The following is a 20,197-nucleotide window of genomic DNA, read 5'->3' as shown; positions in this document are numbered from 1 at the left end:
TTCTTAAAATACTAAGTCGCATGTTACTCTTCTTTCTTAGGTACAGGTAAGGTACTCTCGTATGGATGTGACGGCGTCGCGGTGAAGGCCATGAGATCAAAGCTAAGGTATTGTGTTCATGTTTGTTTTAGTAGTCCTTAGGTTATATCACGCCATCGCCTTATATTTTTTTTTATCTCATTTAAATTCACATCAGCTATTTTTTGCTATATTGTTCATAGCAATATTGTTTTAATGAATTTATTATGAATGTTTAAATCCACGACATCGTTTATGAAATATTTTCATAGACTTTTCCACACGTATTAGCCATGTCATGTATGTAGTAGTATCTATATTTGATTAGGAAAATTAGGGTCGTATAGGCCTAGCCTTGTCGCTACCTACAGTACCACAAGTGGCACCATCGATGCCTGTAGTAGTGTCGGTCCCCACTACGACTACCCTAATGTGGGAGACCTTTCGTTTAATAAATATAGATTATGACAACCAAATAACGAGCGTAGGCAACCAACAACCCTAAGATGATGCAAGAGATGAAATAATTATGAAATTGTAAGAGAAACAGCCTTTGTATCATCAATTGGACTGTTAAAGATCACGTGTTTGTTTAGATTGCTATCAGCTAATATCTAATTAAATCTCGTTGTCGTTAGGAGTTGATTTAGTTTTAATTTGTTTACTGGTTTGTTACTGCAGATTTCTAGGTAGATTTTTTAATATCTTTTTATATTCTCTCTATATATTTAGACCTTTCTTGGTCTTCATAATACAATTTTCTCCTCAACCATTCAATCACTCATTCTTTCACTAACAAATTGGTATCAAAGTCGTCTTCTTAAGGATATGTGAGATCAAAATGGAAGGAGAATCTAGTTTTTTAGCTGTTGCACCACCAGTCTTCGATGGAGACAATTATCAAATGTGAAAAGTTCGGATGGAGACTTATTTGGAGGCTTTGGATCTTTGGGAAGCAATAGAAGAGGATTACGAGGTCCCTCCACTTCCAGCAAATCCTATTGTAGCAAAAATCAAAGCACATAAGGAAAAGAAGACAAGAAAATCAAAGACAAAAGCTTGCCTATTTGCAGCCGTATCTCAAATGATCTTCATGCGAATAATGTCTCTCAAAACAGCAAAGGAAATCTGGGATTACCTCAAGGCGGAATATGAAGGAGATGAGAGGATTCGTGGAATAAAAGTCCTGAATTTGATTAGGGATTTTGAGTTTGTTGAAAATAACAATGGCTCTGATACCAACTTGTAGAAAATAGACGCTCGCTCTGAAATCAACTTGTTTAAATAACTCTCACGAACCTGTGAAGGAGGTGTCAAGAGGGGAGAGACAAGGGGACAAAAGAAATTATGAAAAAGCTATTTTCTATTACACTGTACACTTTGCTTTCTGTCTCTTGTTCTTGCTCTCTGCCTCTTGCATTTTACAATAAAAACGAATCAATTTATAGGGTTTCTAAGATATAAAATTAGCTACCCCATCACCCATTTTCTCGTGGGATGATTCTTGGCCCTTTATATTTTCTTTGGCCTTTTCACTCAAATTTCAAAAGTCTTACTAAGTTTAACAAAATAAAAAACTACCCTTCTCTTCTTTTTTTCATTTAAGTTTATTTCCAACAAAACTCCCGCACATAAACTTCAATGCTCTTGTCGTCTGCCATGCCAATCGTCTTCTTGTATTTGTCAAAAAGTACTTTCGGTAGCGGTTTTGTAAAGATGTCCGCAACTTGATCCTGACTTGCCACATGCAGCAATTTCACATTTCCTTCCTTCACATGATCTCAGATTAAATTTAATCGAACGTCAATGTGTTTGCTTCTTTCACGGTTTACTAGGTTCTTGGCCAACTCAATTGCTGATTTGTTGTCAACTTGTATTACGGTTGAACCTCGATGCTTTTGCTCCATCTTACTCAACAAGTTTCTAAGCCATATTGCGTGACACACACATCAAGATGCTGCTATATACTCAGCTTCACACGTCGAGAGTGTCACGATCGGTTGCTTCTTTGAAAGCCAAGCAAATGCTGTGTTGCCCATGAAGAATACATAACCCGATGTACTTTTTCGATCGTCTATGTCTCCGCACCAATTACTGTCAGAGTAATCGACTAACTTGTAATATTCTATTTTTCAGTAGAATAACCCCAAGTGACAATGTTCCTTGGACGTATCGAGAACTCGCTTCAACGTCTTTCAATGTGAATAAATTGGCTCCTCCATGAACCGGCTTATTATGCTAACACTTAATGAAAGATCTAGCCTTGTGCATGTAAGATTGAAGGCTTCCCACCAGGCTTCTGTACCTATTTGCATCTACTCGTTCTCCTTCATCATACTTTGAGAGCTTTGCACCTGGTTCCATTGGTGTAGATACCGGGTTGCAATTTTTCATCTTGTACTTCTTCAAAATTTCCTTTGCATATTTCTCCTGTGATATAAAAATACATGTTTCTCCTTGTTTAACCTCCAAACCGAGGAAAAACTTTAACAAGCTCAAGTCTGTCATCTCAAATTCTCGCGTCATTGTGCTTTTGAACTCTTCTATCATTTCATTATTGTTGCCTGAGAAGATGAGGTCATCGACATAGAGAGCGACAAGTATCACATCGCCTCCACTCTTCTTTGTATAATGTGAATGTTCGTGGGGACATTGCTTGTACCCGTTCTCCTTGAAGTATGTGTCGATACGAGTATTCCATCCTCATGGTGCTTGTTTCAACCCGTAAAGCGCCTTCTTCAATTTTAGTACCTTCTTCTCTTCTCCAATTTTCACATACCCGGGAGGTTGTTCGAGGTATACTTCTTCTTTAAGCACACCATTCAAGAATGCTGACTTGACATCCATTTGAAAAATCGGCCATTTGAATTGGGCTGCTTGGGAAATGATCAATCAGATTGTCTCCATTCTAGCGACGGGAACAAACACTTTGTCATAGTCGATTCCAGCCTTTTGCTTGTATCCCTTCGCAACAAGTCGCGCCTTGTACCGTTCAATCTCGCCTTGAGCATTCATCTTTTTCTTGAATACCCACTTCCCACCTATGGGCTGACTTCCTACCGGTAATTTTGTCGCTTCCCATGTGTTGTTGCGATGAATCGGTTTGCCACTTCGTGTCTCGCACCGCCTCTTCAAAGCTGGTATTTTCAGCATCTGCCATAAGACATACAAGGTGTACCTCATTAGTTGAGTCATACAAAACTCGCAAACTCCGCATTTTGGGTTGTCGTGGTTCATCTTCATCATTGAAAATTTCTGAGTCTGTTGGTGTAGCAACTGATGATTCTCCTACTTCGATGTTGACATCCGTCAAATTGTTCCAATCCCATTCGCTGGATTCATTTACTCGCACATTGTGACTCACTATCATCATCTTACTAATCGGGTCAAGTAGCTTGTATCCTTTTGTCTTCCCATCATATCAAATAAAGATATACCTTTTGCTTTTGTCTTCGAGCTTCGTTCTTCGTTGGTCCGGTACGTGAGCATAAGCCACACTACCAAACATTTTAAGGGTGAGAAATTGTAGGCTTTTGTCCGTTCCAAGCCTCTTGTGGTGTTTGATCATCTAACTTTGCATGTGGACATCGATTTTGTACGTAGATGGTGCATTGCACGGTTTCTGCCCAAAATTCCTTCGACATCCTTTTTCTCTTAAGCATTGAGATATCCATGTCGAGAATGGCCCGGTTCTTTCTCTCGGCCACACCATTTTATTGAGGGGTGTACGGTGCGGTTAAAAATCACCTTATGCCTAGCTCCTCGCAGTACTCCATCAAAGTCGTCAAAGTATACTAGCCACAACAGCTTTGATGTGTCTACATGTTTCCTTCTCCACCATTACTTTGAAATTTTTTAACACCTCGAATGCCTTGGATTTTTCTTTCAGATAGTAAGCCTAAGTTTTCCATGAGTGATCATCGATAAAGGAAATGAAATACCTATTTTCGCCGAAGGACTCGGGGTTAATTGGTCCACATATATCTGTATTGATCAACTAGAGACGTTAGTTGGAAGGAGGAACGAAACATTTTTTTTCGATGTTAAGCACTTTTTTACTGCTTTATACACTCCGTTTCTTTGACATTCTATTCTTAATCATCATGCCTAATCATTCCCCAAAAAAGTTTCTTAAAACATGGATAGTTACTCGGATTTTTTTAGCACGTGTTTCAAACGACCCAGTTTAGGGTTTCGGTTTTAAGCACTTTTTTACTGCTTTATACACTCCGTTTCTTCGACATTCTATTCTTGATCATCATGCCTAATCATTCCCCACAAAAGTTTCAAAAAACATGGACAGTTACTCGGTTATTTTAGCACGTGTTTCAAACGTCCCGGTTTGGGGTTTCCGAATTAGGGGTTCGATTTTAAGCACTTTTTTTACTGCTTTATACACTCTGTTTCTTCGACAATCTATTCTAAATCATCATGCCTAATCATTCCTCACAAAAGTTTCTTAAAACATGAAAAGTTACTCAGTTTCTTTAGCACGTGTTTCAAACGTCTTGGTTTGAGGTTTCCGAATTAGGGTTTCGATTTTAAACACTTTTTTATTGCTTTATACACTCCGTTTCTTCAAAATTCTATTCTAAATCATCATGCCTCATCATTCCCTACAAAAGTTTCGAAAAACACGAACAGTTACTTGGTTTTTTAGCACGTGTTTCAAACGTCCCGGTTCGGGGTTTCTGAATTAGGGTTTCAATTTTAAGCCCTTTTTTATTGCTTTATACACTCCGTTTCTTCGACATTCTATTCTTCATCATCATGGCTAATCATTCCCCACAAAAGTTTCGAAAAACATGGACAGTTTATCGGTTTTTTAGAACATGTTTGAAACGTCCCAGTTTGCAGTTTCCGAAATAGGGTTCGATTTTAAGCACTTTTTTACTGCTTTATACACTCTTTTTATTCAACATTCTATTCTAAATCATCATGCCTAATCCTTCCCCAAAAAAGTTTCTTAAAACATGGAAAGTTACTCGGTTTCTTTAGCACGTGTTTCAACGTCCCGATTTGGGTTTTCCGAATTAGGGTTTCGATTTGAAGTACTTTTTTACTGCTTTATACACTCCATTTCATCAACATTCTATTCTAAATCATCATGCCTAATAATTCCCCACAAAAGTTTTGAAAAACATGTACGGTTGCTCGGTTTTTTTTAGCACGAGTTTCAAACGTCTCGGTTTGGGGTTTCCGAATTAGGGTTTCGATTTTAAGCACTTTTTTACTGCTTTATACACTCTGTTTCTTCGAAATTCTATTCTAAATCATCATGCCTCATCATTCCCTAAAAAAGTTTCGAAAAACATGGACAGTTACTTGTTTGAGAATAAGGAGTGATTGATTAGAGATGTAGTGCAAAGACATGTTCAATGTCAAAATGAAAGGAAAAAGCTTTGCTCTAAATCTGATGGAGAAAGTGCAGATGACCTTTATATCCAGTCCTAATGGTGGTTTAATCACACGACATTATGAGAAGAGTATTACTTGAGCATGGTCACATGTATAAAACAATAGGAATATACCAAGAATTCATGAGGCGAATGAGCTTAGCCTAGCCTCGAAATTGGTCTACATGAAGACAAAGAAGGTAGAGAGATTCATCATAGACTTGGATGAAGGTGTTTGCCTTGACATAGGCTTACTTAGTAAAGCTATTCATCAAGATTTTCTCAACCTGACCAAGGTGGCCTCAACCTAAGTGACTTATTTCTAGCCTCGATGGCTTAGGCCTCGACCTTGACTCTAAGATCATCCCTTTGTCATGGCTTTCTAATACTGCATGGGTAACAAATTTTGATTTGTTAACTTATTTGATTCGGTTTGGCATTCCTCGTATTTTATTTTTTATTCACTCATTCCCATTTAGGTTTAGCTTATTCTTTAGTCTCAAGTTAATGTTTTATGTAACGATCCTAAATTTTTACATACTCAGAGTCGCTACCAAGTCTCATGTTTATCTCTTAAATGCGGAATGTAACTCTTAGATACTCATCATAAATAACGAAAAATTTAAAACACATTCAGAACACTTCAAATTACTAGAACACATTGTTGGTCTTACGTGTTTCAAAATATAACGTTGGAATTTAAAATTAACACAAAACAATTACAAATGGAATAATCTAAATAATGAAATAAAAGCGTCCTATACTCCTATGACTAAGAATTTAAACATGCAACTACCTTATGCACGTACCACAGTATCTATTTCCGATGTCGTCGTCGTCCGTACATGGGCGTTTTTTCTTTACCTGAAAAATGATATGTGGCATACGGCTTGAGTATTTTAAAGAATACTCAGTAAGTGACCCACTGTACGGGTCATGCTGATGCAAAAACATGCAACGTGCTCTTGGGATCGAGCTCTAACTCATCTACGAGTGACCTCCAATCTCGAACAAATTAGATGTGTAGTACTTCCTTTACACATGACCAACACATGCGAGCGTGAATCGTCCGGGCGCTTGCCTGGACCCTTTAATCAAGCTAATCTGTAACGACGTCTGGAAGTCAGCGGAACCCCATAGTGTCATGAACTATTCAAACTTGATAGTTTGGCTAATTATCATAGGTTTAATGTATGGAGCACAATTACGAGTATGAACTATTTATTGGGCTGTTTTTCTTGAGGCTTCAACTCTACCGGAGAAAGGAGAGACTTAAAATATAAATATATCTAAGAATAGCTGATCGCTTGTGGATGTATAGAATAAAATGATGTAAAATTCACAAGAATAAATGCAAGTATACACTATCACATGTACCAAGTAATAAGTAAATTATCGATTCCACAGGGAACCTATCTTTTTTATTAATTTTATCGCTGGAAATTGAGTTTTTGGGTAACATTCAAATGGGTGTTGGAGATTTTAACTATTTAAACAAAACTAAAACAGAGTGCTACTGCTGTCGAAAAACAGAAAATTATGAGACAATCAACTATAATGAGGAAGGTTCGGCTAAGAGAGATTAAATAGATAAGTTGTTGAGTTTTGTGGTTGATTTTAGTTCCTTTTAATAGATTCTCAAGCCCACTTCCGAGGATCATGAATGGTGATTATTTCCATAATCGTTGTAATTTCTATTAACAAGGCTATAGGAGAAGAATTATTCCTAACCCTTCTATTACCCTTCAAGTCTCCTTGCTATCAAACTAGAGTATTAAAGAGGATTTCATTGCTCCCTCTCTTCTCCCGAACAAGAGAACAACTATGTATGTAAAGTAGCTAATTAAACATACATGTAAATCATTAACAACAACTCTTTAATAAACTAAAATCATACCGTCAACATACTTAAACTATATAAAACTCTCTCGCCTCCCCTATTAAGTTTAGCTCTCCATACAAACTGAATTAAACAGAGGAATCTGCATCTTCATCAAGTAAAATTGATGGAATAAGAAAAGAGAATAAGGAAATAGAGAGTTATCCCGATTTGTTGTCGTTCGTCAATGGAAGTTCCCTTCTCTTGAGCTCTCACGTCCACCTCTTTGCCCTAATCAATCCTTGTTGGTTTCTTTTCCTTCTGCTGTCAACAGCTGCTGAATTAGGGTTTTCTTCTTCTTCTCTAGTTTCATAGCAGTTCACTGCAGCAGAGGCTGCTGCTGTGTAATTCGATTTTTCTCCCCAAAGTGTGGCTCTCCTCCTCTTAATCTTTCTTTTCCTTTTATATTGAGCATGGGTTCCCCTTTAGGGCTGAAAATGAATAAGTTGTCCACATAGGATGTTTCTCATTGGGTAATCAATGACCCACTTGGACTGCTAACGTGGATTTAAAATTTCCATGTCATCCCCTATTTGTTTCCAAATTTGCTACTCCCACGTGGTTTAGCATAAATGTCTCAAATTTTACCACGTAACTCAATTGAACATACAATTAAGATCGATTTATGCAAAATCATATTTTTTTTCATGTTAGACCGCAATAAACGATTTCATGCTCACTAAGTCGAATAAATGGGATAATAAATGAGTAAATTGTGAATAAGAGTGCAATATTAACAACAAAAGAACTTAATATGACTCTACTATTAGAGAGTTATCAATAGCTCAACAATCCTCACATTTGTGCCGATCAAGGTAGGTCTTAAACAAAGATATTCTAATTTTCCATACGTTAATAACTTGGCCTACGAAATGGCTTTAATGTTGGCTTGGTTGAATGACTTGTATGATGCACGAATGATGAATTTTTCATGATTGTTTGATGCGTTTTGTGGTATGTTATGTTTATGCAATGATACAAGATGTACTATAATATGATTATGTCATGTTATGGAACTATGTTGTGATGTTAATGTTGTATGATGCATGAACCTCCATATATTACACTACATAAACTACGATATCATGTACGTCGTGATATTATGCACACTCCTTTCCCTCCATAGCTTCTGCCAACGTGAGTGTAAGCTAGCCCAACAAGTAGACTTAGAGGATACGTATACGAGTCTGCTAGGTGGATCTATGTGTGCATGTGTAGAGAAATATTACACATTCAGCTCTATCCAGACTGAAAAGTAGAGATCGTTACACGTATTTCCATTTTCCGACCACAACAGTGTGATTATTTACTGAGTATTTTTTAAAATTATCAAACCAAGTGCTATTTTTTTTAGATGAAGGCAAGACAACCATGTAGGGTCACTGTATAGGCTATGAGAATGAAAGTATGATAGTTGCATTTTCTATTCAAGTTATAGCCCTTAGGTTAGATATCAAAATTAGTTACTTGACATTAATGTTTCAAATGTTAATGTTGACAAAAAAATATCAAAGTCTCGATTTTATGGAAATGTCAATATCAATAGATAATTTTGAAAAAATATATATATATAAAACAAAAATACTAATAAATTAAATTAATAAAAAAAAAACCTATTTTACAATTTTAAATATATTAAAATACTTATCATTGACTCGAGATAAAAGAGGCATATGATGTTGTAATTAATATGAAGTATAATGGATAACAATTCAAAAATTATGAAAAGGTTGTAATAAATAATTATTAGAAAAAAAAATTAATTGCCGAGCTTAGTGAACCACGAATTATTTATCGTCTTCTTCAAAATTAAAATTAAAGTTGTTTCTATAAATAATTAAATAAATAAAGAAAAGAAAAAGAAAAAGAAAAATGTAGCAATTATCTCTACAATTTGCTTTTCATTGACGGAGAGTATTGACACGGACCATTGTATTTTTTTTTCATTAGTATGTCGATATCTAATATTGTCAACCAAATCCACTTTTTAATCATATCGTATAAAATTGACCTTATATTTTATAAAAATATCAACACATAATATTAATAATAACCCTCTTCCTCGTTTAAAATAGTAAATTCTTATACGACGGTTTAAATATTTTCATAATTTTTTCAAAAGTTCCCATGGACTATGAGATCTCACGTCGGTTATAAAAGAAAACGAAACATTTCTTAAAATAATGTGGAGACATCTCTCACAGACACATTTTAAAACTGTGAGACTAACGGCGATACGTAACGGGCCAAAGTAGATAATCCCTGCTAACGGTGAGCTTAGGCTATTACATATGGCATTAGAGCGAGACACCGAGCGATGTGCCAACAAAGACGCTGGCCCCCAAGGGGGTGGATTGTGAGATCCCACGTTAGTTGGAGAGGAGAACGAAGCATTCTTTATAGGAATGTGAAAACCTCTCCCTAACAAACATGTTTCAGAACACTTCAAACTAATAGAACACATTGTCGGTCTTACTTGTTTCAAAATATAACGTTGGAATTTAAAATTAAAACAAAACAATTACAAATAGAATAATCTAAATAATGAAATAAAAGCGTCCTATACTTCTTTAACTAAAAATTTAAACATGCAACTACCTTATGCACGGGCCACAGTATCTATTTCCGATGTCGTCGTCGTCCGTACATGGGCGTTTTGTCTTTACCTGAAAAATGATATTTGGCACACGGCTTGAGTATTTCGAAAAATATTCAGTAAGTGACCCACTGTAGGGGTCATGCTGATGCAAACACATGCAACATGCTCTTGGGATCGAGCTCTAGCTCATCTAGGACTGACCTCCAATCTCGAACAAATTGGATGTGTAGTACTTCTTTACACATGACCCGCACGTGCGAGCGTGAATCCTCCAGGCGCTCGCCTGGACCCTCTAATCAAGCTAATCTGTAACGACGTCTAGAAGTCAGCGGAACCCCATAGTGTCATAAACTATTCAAACTTCATAGTTTGTCTTATTATCATAGGTTTAATGTATGGAGCACAATTGCGAGTATGAACTATTTATTGGGCTGCTTTTCTTGAGGCTTCATGTAGCGCTCGAGTGTTTAAAAAAAAAAAAGGGAAAAAAAGAAAAAAGAAATTAGGTCACAATAGAGGCAAACCAGTCATTTTGCCCTTATTACTTGAGGGGTCTCTTTTGGCGAGACATAATTTGGAAAAGAGAAAAAAGAGGGGAGAGGAAGAAGAAAGAAGAGGGAAGAAGATTAAGGTTTTGAGGGAGGAGGAGGAGATCGGATCTGAATGGACGTCGGAGATTCGAGTCCCCAATCTAAACCGTCAATAGTCCGAGGCAAGGTGCTCTAATGAATCGCACCTTCCTATTTCGTCAAAATGTCCAAAAACTTCAGGGTAGTCCATGAGTGTCTAGATCGAGAAATCATTAAGATTTTTGTGTGTTAGTGACGTTTTGTGTTGATCCTTGGACTCTACCCTGAACAGCGCTATCTGGTTAAGTTCTGGAGTGAAGGCGGCCAAGATTGGCGTTCGAATAGGAGTTTCAAGAAAACGTGATTTTTGGTAAGAACTCGTATTTTTTTCTCCGAATTCGAACTCAAATAATAAGATCTGTGATTATCAGAAAATTTTAAGAAAATTGTTTCGAAGGAGTAGAATATGAGATCTACAAGGTTCGTGAAGAAAATTTGTCGAATCGGATTACAAATTGGAAGATAAAAAAGTCGAAAGAAAATAGATCGAAACGTGAAGAGACCTGGAAAATGAAAAAAAACGTAGGAGAGAAGGTGGAGGCCGCCACGCGTCGGTCGGCAACGGAGGAGAGCGGCGGAACCGGTGATCGACACGTGTCAATCACCGGCTGGTGAGGCACGACCTCACCCGGCAGGACACGCGTCAGGCGCGCAGACCTGGCCGGCCCGACCCGCGCCGCACGTGAAGCGCCTGACCCGGTGCCTCTGACCTGCGCCTACGCGGGGAGCAGCGCGTGGGGCACGCGCGCATAGTGACCCTCCACGGCAAGCGTGTCGCGAGTGGGGGCGCGTGAGGAACCGATTTTCTTCCCGTTCAGTCTCTGTTTGCTTGTTTTCCGATCCGATTTGATGCTGACCCTATTATTATGTGAATTAGGACTTGTGAAGGAAATTTCGGATTTGTTGGAATCCATTCCGTCAAGAAAACTCGAACTCGGGAAGGCACGCGTCAACCAAGTAAGTAGCCATTTGGATTCCCACGAGCAGTACTTGTAGGAACCGCTAGGAACAAGCATGCATGCTACCACCTATGAAATTAGCTAGCCGGACTTAGCATAATAGTATAGAAACTGCGAATATGAGATGATTATGGAAAGCTAGATACGAAATGTGTATTAAATCTGTTTTGATTGAGACTCTGATAATGTATGTATGCATGAGGAGGTTGGGAAACTTGTGAAATCTGCGCTCCGGGTAAAGATGGACGTTATCTTCCCGTTGAGCATGTTTGTTAATATTGCCTGAACTGCTGCGTGTTAACTCTTATGCATGATGATTTCTTGTGTATCTTTCTTGATGAATAGGAAGAAATTATGAGCTTAGATTAGGGTGCTTGTGACTAAGTAGGCTAGACGAGACCCTTGATTGGGGGACCTTTAGAATACCGTGCAATTAGACCCGCAAAATGATTACCGGCAGATCCAGAGCCCAGAATTCCTAACTCGATAGGTTTGTGAGACCAGGCACGAGAATCCTAGAGATACATGAATCTATGTCTAAGCCACCAGGTTCTACCCTAGAAAGAATAATAGGTCACCACGGTAACTATAGGTAGCCCGCTAGAGTTGAGCAGTGTAGGTAGTGTCATCAGAACCTCCACTTCCCTCTCTCCTCCGATATCGTACCATCGAGATAGAGCTCCGGTACGATGATCGTTGTGTTTAGCAGATCCGGATACGGAAGTGTGACAGGTGCCCAGACCTAGTGGTGATAGCCAAGGGGTCTTCTGAACAGGACTCCTCGGCCGTAGAAACCCGTCCCTGAGCGGGGGACGTGGAGCCACATAGGATGACTCAGTAGCTGACCGGCACACAGGGGGTCCCACCCCGTTTAGTGGATGTATGGTCCCGTGTGAGGGTTGCCAGTTAACCTCCATGGATGATGTTCAGAGAGAGTCACATTTTCAGATCCAGCCATACAATCCCCTCAGATTTACTTATGAGGTCGCACCTCACCTCAGGACACTGATCATTTCAATGCTTAAGATGGGCAAGCCTCCTAAGATACAGAAAAGAGAGTTGCAGCTTAGATCACTCTCCTTAGAAACCTGAGAAAGACCGTGGTTACTCACCAAGATAAGGATGCGAAAAGAGCCTACAAGTAGCCTGCTTACTGAGTATTTTTATACTCATTCCTTTCTACTCTTTTTTTTCCGGTGAGTGATGCCATGGATCGAGGCGGGAATGCATGCTGAATCTTAATGCCACAGAGGAGTGTCCTTGGGCGTCTAGGAGTCTGTGCATAATTTTGTTAGATTTGTCATGCATTGCTTGTAAACAGTTTCCATACTTTTCTTACTTGAAAACCTTGTTTTGGATTTTAAACCTTTTACGTAATTGCAAAAGTTTTTTTTTTTTTTGAAATCTCGTCTTCTCTATTTGTTATTACACGATTTCATTGCATAGTCTGTTGGTCCAGCCCTTGATTTCGAGATTCAAATTTTGGGCTGTGACACTTCAACTCTACCGGAGAAAGGAGAGACTTAAAATATAAATATATCTAAGAATAGCTCAACAATCCTCACATTTGTGCCGATCAAGGTAGGTCTTAAAGAAAGATACTCTAATTTTCCATACGTTAATAACTTCGCCTACGAAATGGCTTTAATGTTGGCTTGGTTGTATGATGCATGAACCTCCATATATTACACTACATAAACTACGATACCATGTACGTCATGGTGTTATGCACGCTCCTTTCCCTCCATAGCTTCTGCCAACGTGAGTTTAAGCTAGCCCAACAAGTAGACTTAGAGGATACGTATACGAGTCTGCAAGGTGGATCTATGTGTCCATGTGTAGAGAAATATTACACATTCAACTCTATCCAGACTGAAAAGTAGAGATCGTTGCATGTATTTGCATTTTCCGACCGCAACAGTGTGATTATTTACTGAGTATTTTTTTAAATTATCAAACCAAGTGTTATTTTCTTTTAGATGAAGGTAAGACAACCATGTAGGGTCACTATATAGGCTATGAGAATGAAGGTAAAATAGTTGCATTTTCTATTCAAGTTATAGCCCTTAGGTTAGATATCAAAATTAGTTACTTAACATTAATGTTTAAAATATGGAAGTCTCGATTTTATGGAAATGTCAATATCAATAGACAATTTTGAAAAAAAAAATATATACAACAAAAATACTAATAAATTAAATTAATAAAAAAAAACCTATTTTACAATTTTAAATATATTAAAATACTTATCATTGATTCGAGATAAAAGAGGCATATGATGATGTAATTAATATGAAGTATAATGGATAACAATTCAAAAATTATCAAAAGGTTGTAATAAATAAGTATTAGAAAAAAAAATTAATTGCCCAGCTTAGTGAACCACGAATTATTCATCGTCTTCTTCAAAATTAAAATTAAAGTTGTTTCTATAAATAATTAAATAAAGAAATAAAGAAAAGAAAAAGAAAAATGTAGCAATTATCTCTACAATTTGCTTTTCAATGACCGTGACCGAGAGTATTGACACGGACCATTGTATTCTTTTTTCATTAATATGTCGATATCTAATATTGTCCACCAAATCCACTTTTTAATCATATTGTATAAAATTGACCTTATATTTAATAAAAATATCAACACATAATATTAATAATAACCCTCTTCCTCGTTTAGAATAGCAAATTCTTATACGATGGTTTAGATATTCTCATAAATTTTTCAAAAGTTCCCATGGACTATGAGATCTCACGTCGGTTGAAAAAGAGAACGAAACATTTCTTAAAATAATGTGGAAACATCTCTCACAGACACATTTTAAAACCGTGAGACTAACGGTGATACGTAACGGCCAAAGTAGATAATCCCTGCTAACGGTGAGCTTAAACTATTACAAATGGCATCAGAACAAGACACCGAGCGGTGTGCCAACAAAGACGCTAGCCCCCAAGGGGGTGGATTGTGAGATCCCACGTCAGTTGGAGAGGAGAACGAAGCATTCTTTATAGGAATGTGAAAACCTCTCCCTAACAAACATGTTTTAAAACCGTAAGGCTGACGGCGATACATAACGATTCCAAATGGATAATATCTACTAGCGGCGTACTTGGGCTGTTACACTCACATCCATATTTTCATTAAATTGAGGTCTCTACATTTTTCATCAACATTGTCATTTAAAACTTGAGTGTTAATATTACTCTCTTTAATTTTTCGTCATGAAAATTTTGAAGTTAAGGGTTATGATTTCATGCAAGTGACACAGGTGAAACATGATTTGAGGTTTCAAACATATGCATCGTCAAATTTGTAATAAGACACAAGAATAGACGAACAACGTTGTTCATTTGAAAAAAAAAAAACTACGTACCATTATGTTACATTGCATTGTAATGAAACTATAAAAAGATGGTGGAATTCTGAGAAGATTTCCAAACTCATCATAACACGACGTACGACCAAACCAATTATTTAAACACGACATTGAAATGGAAAATTGAAGAAGAAACAAGAAACGGAAATGAAAGGATTTGGTTTCAAGCAGCGCATTGGAAGCCGAACGGAACCTTCTTTCCACAATAGTTCAAAAGAAAGCTGAGGGAAACTGAGAGGTCAATCTTGAGACCCAAGGCTCTGGCCTTCACCGCAGTGCAAAGGCACACAGCAGCTTCCAGGTCAACAAGGCCTTGGATTAGGGTGCAGCATGGGGATTTTGGTGGTGAGCCGATCACTAAGTGCACTAGATCGTCCAGCAAGTCGGCGCAGACGCCAAGTTTGAGGGTGTCCCTGGGGCACTTGGGGAGTGATGGTTGCTGCCTTGACGGGGTGGGCTTGTGGGGCTTGGGTGGCGGCGGTGGGCAAGGGACATAGGTGGAGCTGACCATAGTGAAGAAGAGGAGGTTGAGGAGGAGGAGGAGGGCAATGGGTGAAGAGAGCTTCGAAGCCATTGGTGGAGAGATATTGAAGGGTTTGTAGGTTTGTGCGATGGCTTGTGAAGAATTATGAGAAGGGTTGGGGTTTTTATAAATGGGGTTCGAGAATTTGTTGTATTATAAAAAAAAATTCCTTATAAATTGCTGGATATGAAACACCCAACTTTTTCAGTTACTTTATTAACTTTTGAGGAATTGATTTGAGAGATGGGTTTTTAATTAGTTTGTCTTTTTTTAAAATATTATAAAAATGTCAAATGGCCTACAAAATAGACCAAGTGATGTTTGATAATAAGATATCAAATACTTTTTAAAACAAATTATTGTTGGAAAATAATATTTGATAGAATTAAATTTTGTACCCAGCAGAAACTAAAACATGTTATATACCTAATGTCATGTCATGTCATGTAAAGTAAAGTAAAGGCATGTTATAGATTATATTATACTAATGATGATGCATGATGAAAGCCATGATGAATACTATGCATACATGTCTCGTATGTGTACTATGACATGAATAAAAGGATAAATGAAATGATTCTTACTGATTTTAAGTCATTGGGACCTCACGCATTTATGTATGTTGTGCATCATGATACATCTCCGTTATGTTAGTACATATGTGTACTTTTGATATTTATGTTCGTCATGATATCATGTGGGTCTTTCCCTCTGTGGTGTTCGGCGCGTCAGCACATTTAACCCAACGAGTCAAGCCTTAGGGGTATGTAAACGAGTCCATCCTTAACGGTCCATGTGCGCATGTGAGCTGTAATGACCCAAAATTTTCTACTTAATTTAAGGTCGCTACTGTATACGTACCATAAACATTGAATGCGGAAGACTTTATTTGAATTCCATAAAACATAACCTTTATTTTAAAACAAAGTCATGGACTTACGTGTTTTGAAAACATCTTTAAAACGACACAACAAAAGACTAAATAAAATGAATAGTTTAAGTTAAAAACATCCTATTCTAGCCCATGTCTAACAAAATAAATACCATTACCCTCTGCATGCGCCTTGGTCTCAAGTTGCGATATCGTCGTCAACCGTACCGGAATGCCTTACCTTAACCTGAAAAATGTAGTAGCATATGGCTTAGTATTTAAAGAAATACTCAGCAAGTGACACCACTATTGGGGTTAAATGCAACAATCACATACAATGAAATGATGAGAACTATCTTTCGTTTCGTTTTCCCTACGATGCTGTCGTAACGAATAATTTTGGACGTGTACCATATACTCTACACACAGCCCATACGTGCGAGTATGGGCTCACCAGCTAATTCACACACTGCTGGGCCACCTTCCTCATCCGGTGGGCATACTCTAGGAGCCCCTTAGGCCTGACACTCGGTAGAACTAGTAACCATCACGGCAGCGCTATGCAGAGCATAACGATCGTTGTCCTGCCATTGGATGTACGCGTCCGTACCCTCGTGATGGGATAGGGGTATCCCTCCCAAATGCATGAGCACACATAATGCATGAGGTCCCAAAACTTTTCCATTTTCATTATCCTTTAATACAACCCCGCTAGCATTATGTACGTATCATATCATTTTTCATATTGTTTCAGATATCGTTCATCATTCATGTCATATCGTTTCTCATCCTTCAATTCTCAAATCATACATAATTCTAACGGGGTTATACTTCATTTCATTTATCGTAATTTCATGTCATTCATATCGTGCTGTATACACACAATTTAGGAGACCTAACATAACGTGCTATCCTTTTAACATAACATTTCATCATATACACATCATACCATAACATATTGCATCACAATGTCTCATATCATAAACGAGTCATAACATAAACACTTCATAGTCATATCGTTCTCTAACTTATCATAGCCTTAACGTTCTTTACTTATCACAGACATATCATTACGTTAACGTACCTTAGTCATCTCATCACAAGAACTTAACCTTACGCTATCGTTCTATCAATCTATCACAACAATATCCCTTTCTACCCGTAGCCTAACTGTATTCTTCCATCAATCTCTCTTATCCATATCACTCTGGTATGTAACTTAACCTTAACGTTTCATGAACGTATTTTACTCCTATCGTTACATTTCGTTTTTTGCATCCTTCTCGTATCCTATCTCAAACATATCATTGAACACATCGTACCGTAATTATTATTAAACAATTCACATATTATAACATATACATAACAAATAAGAAGCATATCGATCCACAAAAAATTCACACATATCAATATATATGACACGTGCAGAATCACGGGGCACGTGTCAACAGCAAATATAACCATGCCGATAGTAAGTTCACTTACTTAGCTAGCTTAAATCGTTGCACGAATATATCTTTAATGAATGTTCGATTCCGTCCTTTGAAATTCGAGTCAACCTATGTGAGCCCAGAAAATCAGTTTCAAGTTTGAAATCTATAAAATTATTTCTCTCATTTACATGGCCCATTGTTAAAAGTCTTGAAATATAATCAATAATTATATTTTTATTAAAAATCTTATTTTCATGGTTACTGTTGTAGAAAGAAAAGTATATACAACTATTTAAGTAGGGTTACTGACCCCAACAGTAGGGTTACTTATTGAGTATTTCTTCAAATACTAGCCACATACTACCCTTATATTTTAGGTAAAGGTAAAGCACCCCTACACATACGACCGTGATTCTAGAATGGTCATAGAAGCTAAGTTATGAGAGTAGTATGCATTGTTTTTCTTCATGGGTAGTTCAGGGTTCTCATCTTCGTACTGGAATCATGTTAATGTTTCTTTTCTAACATTTATGGTACTTGTTATTTCTTATTTTTAAATTGAATGTGTAAATTCATAGCTTCATAAGAAAGATTCTAATGAGTATTTCGTTGAAGAATCGTACGTGTAGTGACACCTCTCATCCAGGTTAGTGAATATAAGGCATTACCATAATTTAAAAATAGAGACTATTGTCAACTAATCAAAATTTATTTGTTTATCCTAATAGAAGTTAGGATAATTCATAAAAATTAAAATGATTAATGGAGAGTGACGCACAAATAATCTACTAGTATGATTTGATTGTTCAAAAACTATTTATTGTCTCGCCGACATAATATTTTAATAGATCGAAAACAGAAAGTTTATAATTAAAATATATCAAAAAAAGAAAAAAGAAGAACTTGAAAAATTGGAAGGCATCACTCCAAGACAATTTACTTAAAAGAAAGTCAAAGTAATGAACAAGCAAAGAGAGGTGTGTGACACATCCCAGAACTCCACCAATCAATACATTGCATAATCAAATATAAAAACATTAATTAGTCAATTTAATGACTTTTATTTCTTTTTTTTTTTTTTTTTTACTCTTAATTTAAACTTTATTCTCCACTTGCAAACCATAAAAAGTCAAACCTTCAAGATTTGATCCATTAAAAAACATTATATTTCCTTTGTTGTTCATTCTTAATCAATCCCAAAAAAAGCCATATCAACTCTACCAATAGTTTCGCTTTAACTATTCAAATATTGTAGTTTTGCATGTCAATAACTAAACTTAAATTTCTACTGATCATAATTTAGAAATAATGTTTAGGTTAAATATTTATCTTTGTATAAGTTTTTTTTAATTATATTTTTCTTTATGATCGAAACAGTAAACGCAAGTTAAATAAATTGTTGAACAATGAATGTATATGTCAACTATCGATGAAAATGTCATAACGGTTCGTATCAGTTATTTACGTGAGGGACCATTACGACTAATAAATTAAAGTAAAAAAAAAAAAAAAGGGAATGAAATTGACCTACAAGAAATTAATATCCATATATTTATTTATTTATTTTTAAATTCAAATCCAACATTATAGTCAATGATATAATCCAATCCAATGATATATGTTCATTTTGGTTAATATTCTACATTTTATTAAAAAGATAGGTTTCATATTTATAATTTTAATTTCATGTGAAATAAATTTAATTCTTTTAATTAAAGAAGATTTTAAAAATTAAGAGGTGGAATTTATAATTATTTTAAATTAAGTCATTACTACACATAAGGATCTTGAAACATATACAAATTTACTTCTCAATACAAGAATGTTTACCCTACTTCATGTGTTCCACGTGTTTATGCTCGATAAGTACATGATCGAAAAAATTCTAGTGATATATTATGAGCCTTTGCAGTTAGACAAAAGCTTGAGTAAAGAAAAAAAATATCTATATAGATTTTAGCTCGATAAGTGATGAAATTGCACATTCGAGAGATAACATTTATCACATGAAAATGATGATGGAGAAGTTCCTAGAGTTATTCCAAGCTTAAGATGTGTGTGTTATTTCTCAATATTCATACTATCATTTCTTTTATTTCTAGCCAACACCAATTTGGAGAACATGATGAAGAAAAAAGAAAATGGAGGAAGTCGATTTGGAGTTAGTTTTGGAACTATTCCTCGACGAGTAGGATAAAACGAACATCAACTCAAGAAATTTAGTGAACCCTGCACATGTCATTATTATGACTGTTTGCATGTATTATGTGATGCTATGCTATGTTATAAATTACGCTATGTCGTATTATGTATTGTTATAAGCTATGCTATAATACGACTATACCATGTTACCATCTTGTGGAATTATATTTATGATATTGATGATATGATGCATAAAACTTCATACACCAAGCTATGTAAATTATGTTAATTAGGGAAGATATGACAATTATTACGGATGCATGACTCACAAACTTTGTATGTCATGAATGAATGAAGGTATGACTTGAATCATAA

At 36.4% G+C, this 20,197-nt stretch overlaps 1 pseudogene; it reads right to left on the bottom strand.

Annotated features, from left to right (window-relative positions):
- Positions 1-15,016: 15,016 nt before the first annotated feature.
- On the bottom strand, positions 15,017-15,427 carry LOC147791429 (14 kDa proline-rich protein DC2.15 pseudogene; annotated as a pseudogene).
- Positions 15,428-20,197: the final 4,770 nt, after the last annotated feature.

Source organism: Cucurbita pepo, chromosome 8 (assembly GCF_057944985.1).
Source record: "Cucurbita pepo subsp. pepo isolate OVF chromosome 8, ASM5794498v1, whole genome shotgun sequence".
Lineage (NCBI taxonomy): Eukaryota > Viridiplantae > Streptophyta > Magnoliopsida > Cucurbitales > Cucurbitaceae > Cucurbita > Cucurbita pepo.
Note: the sequence above shows the minus strand (reverse complement) of the source record. Positions and strands in the feature narration are given on the sequence as shown.